Raw genomic sequence first — 5647 nt, 5'->3', positions numbered from 1 at the left:
TCAAAAAAAAAAAAAAAAAAAAAATACTGCAGATGTGTCATACACTATCCTCTTCAGTTTTCTATATTTTGTTTTGCTGGCTTGCCTGTGCTATAATTTACATAGAGTAATGCCATACTTTAAAAATAAATTTTCTATAACTTTTGTCAGATTTATGCAATTGTGTAATCACCACCAGAGTCAAGATTCAGACTATTTTCATCACCTCTGCCAGTGCCCTCAAGTTCCCTGGCAATTAATTCACACCTCACATCCTGGTCCTTGGTAACCATTGGTCTAATATTTGTCCCTGGTTTTACTTTTTCCCAATGCCATGTAACTGGAATCAAGCGGTATGTAGCCTTTTGCATCTAGCTTCTTGGACTTAGCATGATGTTTTCTGGGTTCATCCATGTTGCTGTATGTATTGCTAGTCCCTTCTTTTTACTGCTGAGTGGAATTCCATGTATAGTCCACGTGCAGTCAGTGCATGTACCATTGGTACCAACAGTATGTTTGTACAACTGGACTTTTGGGTTGTTTCCAGGTTTTGACAATTATGGACAAAGCTGCTATAAATATTCATGTGCAGGTTTTTATGAGGACATATGTCTTCATTTCTCTTGGGTGAAAAATGAGAAACAGATTGCAGACTTGTATACTTAACTTTATAAACACTGCCAAACGCCAGGCTGGGTGGCTCAGCCTATAATCCCGCGCCTTTGGGAGGCTGAGGTGAGTGGATTGCGGGTTCGAGACCTGCCTGAGCAGCGAGACCTCATCTCTACAATAAATAAAAAAAAAAAAATCAGCCAGGCATGGTAGTGCGTGCCTGTAGCTCCAGCTACTTAGAAGGAAGGCTGAGGTGGAAGGATCGCCGGAGCCCAGCAGGTCGAGGCTACGGTGGCCGGGAGTGGCCACTGTACTCCAGTCTGGGCAACAGAGTGAGACTCCAACTCAAAAAAAAAAAAAAAAAACAAAAAAAAACAACAACACCAAATATTTGGGACTTTTCCAGATAGCTATTACTGATTTCTAATTAATTCCACTGGGGTCAGAAAACATACCTTGCATGACTTGAATCTTTTTGTATTTACTGAGACTCATTTATGGCCCAGAATATGGTCATTTTGGTAAATGTTCCATGTGCACTTAAGAATAATGCTCATTCTGCTTTGTGCAGCGGAGTGTTCTATAAATGTCAATCATTTCAAGATAGTTCGTAGTATGGTTCCAGTCTTCTATATGTTTACTGATTTTCTGTCGTCTTGTTCTATCAACTATTCAGAGAAGAGTAATGAAATCTCTAAATCATTGATTTTTCCTTACAAATCTATTCTCTTCCATTTGTTTTGTTTGTTCTTTCGAATTAAACATTTTTATGATTCCATTTTATTTCTTTTGTTGACTTATTATATATATTATAATTATATATTATGTTATGTTATATTATATTATCCTGTCTTATTATCTTGGCAGCTTCTTTGGGGTTTAGAGTACACATCTTTAAGTTCTCACAATCTACCTTCAAGTGATATTAGAACATTTTATGTTCCTGACTTCCAATGGTTTGACATATGATTTTTTGACCTTACAATGGTGTGAAATTAATATGCATTTAGTAGAAATTGTACTTTTGAATTTCAATATTTTCCTGGGCTTGCAGTATGCAGGATGATAATCTCTCATGATACTGGGCAATGGTAGTGAGGCTCAGCTTCCAGTTGGCCACGCCATCATGATGGTGAACAACCGATCCTTTACAGCAGATCATGCTGCCGGGTGGTTTTGCCCAGCTGTAGGCTAACATAAGTATTCTCAGCATGTTTAAGGTAGGCTAGGCTATGTTATAATGTTCAGTAGGTTAGGTGTATTACATGCTTTCTTGACTTATGGCATTTGCAACTTACTATGGGTTTATCGGGCAAAACTCCAGCGTAAGTCAAGGAGTATCTGCAGAAGAAACTTAAAATAACACGGTTCCATTTCACCCTGCCCAGTCCTTCTATTTCTCCTCACCTGACCTTATATTTTGTTGTCATTTACTTATACTTATGTTATAAACCCCACAATGCAAGATCATAATTTTTTGTTTAAACAGTCCACTTTCTAAGACACTTAACTGATAAGAAAAAACATTCTACGTTTAACCACGTAGTTACCATTTCTGGTGCTATTTGTTCCTTTGTGAAAATATTTCAGTTATTATTTTCCTTCTGATTTTTAAGGACTTCCTTTTACATTTCTTGTTGTGAAGTTTTGCTGGTGATGAATTCTTTCAGTTCTTTTATATATCTTAAAACGATTTTCCTTTGCCTTAATTTCTTAAATTTATATCTACTGAGTACAGAATTCTAGGTTGACAGTTTTTTCCTTTCAGCACTTCAAAGACGTTGCCCTGTTTTTTCGCTTGACCAGAGAAAACTGCTGTCATCCTTGCCTTTGCTCCTCTACCTAATGTGATCTTTTTATCTGTTTGCTTTTAACATTTTTTTCTTAATCACTGGTTTTGAGCAGTTTGTGATAGGTCTCAGTGAAGTTTTCTTAATACTTCTTTTGCTTAGGATTTATTGAGCTTCTTGTATCTGTAAGTTTATAGTTTTAACACATTTGGAAACTTTATATCTATTATCATTTAAATACTTTTCTGCCCCTCTCTTTGAGGACTCCAGTTCTGTCCTGTCTTTGGGGACATATATTTGACAGCTTAAAGTTCTCCAGAGCTCAGTGATACCCTGCCCTTCCAGAAAATGGAAAGAGAAGACATTCACTCCCCTAATTTTTTTTAGAGCAGTTTTAGGTTCACAGCAAAACTGAGTGAAAAGTACAGAGTTTCCACATGTCACATGTCCCATACACGCACAATCTCCCTTACTATAAACATCCTATACGAAGGTACATTTGTTACAACTGATGAACCTATGCTGGTCATTCTAACAGGTATCTAATTGTTTTAATTTGCAATACCCTAATAACATATGATGTTGGACATTTTTTCATATGCTTACTTGTCATCTTCATATCTTCTTTGATGAGGTATTTTACCAGGTCTTTTGTTCATTTTTAATCAGATTGTTTTCTTATTGCTAAATTTGTATATTGCATTTAATAGTCCTTAATCAGATGTGTCTTTTGTAACTATTTTCTCCCAGTCTATGGCTTGTCCTCTCATTCTCTTGATACTGTCTTTTACAGAGCTGTTTTTAATTTTAACAAAGCCCAGCTTACAAATTGTTTTTCAGTAATTGTGCCTTTGGTGCTGTCTTTAAAAAGGTCATCATCATACCCAAGGTCATCCTATGTTATTTTCCAGGTGTTTTATAGTTTAAATTTAGGCTAATGAACTATTCATTTTGAGTTAATTTTTGTGAAGAATGTAAGATCTGTGTATACATTCATTTTTTGCATGTAGATATCCAGTTGTTCCAGCACAGTTTGTTGAAAAGACTATCTTTATGCCATTGTGTTGCCTTTGCTCCTTTGTCAAAGATCAGTGGACTGTATTTATGTAAGTCTATTTCTGTGCTCTCTATTCTGCTCCATTGATCTGTTTGCCTATTCTTTTGCCAATACCATTTTGTCTGAATTACTATTAACTTTGGAGTAAATCTTTGGGTAGTACCAGTCCTCTGACTTTGTTATCGTTCAATACTGAGTTGGCTACTCTGGGTGTTTTGCCTCTCCATATAAAATTTAGAATCAGTTGTTCATATCCACAAAATACCATGCTTGGATTTTGATTGGGGTTGCATTGAATCTATAGATGAAGTTGGAATGTCTTGACAATATTGAGTCTTCCCATTGAGAAATACAGAATATCTCTTAATTTATTTAGTTCTTCTTTCATCAGAGTTTTATAGTTTTTTTCATCTAGATTTTGTACCTATTATATTTATACCTAAGCATTTAATATTTGGCGGTATGAATATAACTAGTAATGTGTTTTTAATTTTAGATTTCACTTGTTCACTGATGGTATACAAGAAAGCAATGGGCTTTTGTATGGTAGGTAACCTTGTATTCTGCAACCTCACTATAATCGCTTACTAGTTCCAAGAGTTTTGTATAAATTCTTTCAGATTTTCTACATAGATAACCATGTCATCTGTGAACAAAGACTTTTAGTTCTTCCTTACCAATCTATACACTTTTTCTTTTCTTGTCTTGTCTTAATACATTAGCTAGGACTTTCAGTACAATGTTTAAGAGCAGTGGTGAGAGGGGACACTCTTGTCTTATTCCTAATGTTAGTGGGAAAGCTTCAAGTTTCCCACCATTTGTCACCATTAAGTATAATGGTAGCCGTAGATCATTTTTGTAGATTTAAAAAAATCAAATTGAAGAAATTCCTCTTTATTTCTAGTTTACTGAGGATTTTCTTTTCTTTTTTTTTTTTTGAAAGCAAGGTTTATTGAGAGGACAGAAAAGCTCCCACAGTGGGAGGGGAACTGAAGGGGCCGCCTACCGAGAATTTTTACCATGCAATTTGTCAAAGACTCTTTCTACACTTATTGATATAATCATATAATTTTCCTCCTTTAGCCTGCTGACATGGTGAATTACATTAATTGATTTTCAAATGACGAGCCAGTCTTGCATACCTAGAATAAATGCCACTTGGTCTTTGTGTATAATTATATTCACACATTGATTTGATTTGCTAATACTTTGTTGAGGACTTTTACATATATGTTTATTAGAGATACTGGTCTGAAGTTTTCTGGCTTTGGTATTAGGGTAATGCTGACCTCATAGAAAGAGTTAAGAAGTATTCCCTGTTTCTCTCTTCTGAAAGAGATTACAGAGAACTAGTATAATTTTTTCCTTAAATGTTCAGTAAAATTCACTAATAAATCTATCTGGGCCTAGTGTGCTTTCTGTTTTGGAAAGTTATGAATTACTGATTCAATTTCATTACTAGGTGTGGTCCTATTTAGATTGCCTGTTTCTTCTTGTACGAGTTTGGCAGATTGTATCTTTCAAGGAATTAGTCCATGTCAATTAGGTTATGAACTGTGTAGGCAAAGAGTTGTTCATAACATTCTTTTACTATCTTTTTTTAATGTCCATGGGCTTTGTAGTAAGCTCTCCTCTTTCATTTCTGATAATTAATCTTGTCTCCTTTGTTGTAGCTAGCCTGGCTAAAGGGGTCTACATTTCATTGATATTTACAGAACCAGTTTTTGGTTTTATTGATGTTCTCTATTAATTTCCTTTTTCAATTTCATTGACTTTTGCTCTAATTTGTATTATTTCTTCTGCTTACTTTGGATTTACTTTGCTCTTCTTAGTCTTGTGTTCTAAGGCAGACACTTAGACTACTGGTTTGTGATCTTTCTTATTAAATATGTACAATCAATGCTATAAATTTCCTCTAAGCATTGCTTTTGCTGCATTTCACAAATTCTGATAAGTTGTAGTTGCATTTTCATTTAGTACAATATATTTATATTTTTAATTAATTTATTAATTTAGATTTTGTGTAGTGGCAAGATCTTGCTATATTGCCTAGGCTGATCTTGAACATCTGGGCTCAAGCAATCCCTCCACCTTGACCTCCCAAAGTCCTGCGATTACAGGCATGAGCCACTGGACCTGGCCTAGTTCTATATATATATATATATATATATATATATATATATATATATATATTTTTTTTTTTTTTTGG

The 5647-nt window shown here is 34.8% G+C and overlaps 1 protein-coding gene across 1 annotated transcript in view; it reads right to left on the bottom strand.

Annotated features, from left to right (window-relative positions):
* The window catches only part of MYBPC1 (myosin binding protein C, slow type), a 94661-nt gene that overhangs the window by 30077 nt on the left and 58937 nt on the right, over window positions 1-5647 (bottom strand). The gene's annotated exons all lie outside the window — the stretch shown is intronic.

The sequence above is a fragment of the Carlito syrichta genome, unplaced genomic scaffold (genome assembly GCF_000164805.1).
Source record: "Carlito syrichta isolate Samal-C Ts95f unplaced genomic scaffold, Tarsius_syrichta-2.0.1 Scaffold315954, whole genome shotgun sequence".
Taxonomy (NCBI): Eukaryota; Metazoa; Chordata; class Mammalia; order Primates; family Tarsiidae; genus Carlito; species Carlito syrichta.
The sequence above is the reverse complement of the archived record's forward strand: the minus strand, read 5'-3'. Positions and strand labels throughout refer to the sequence as shown.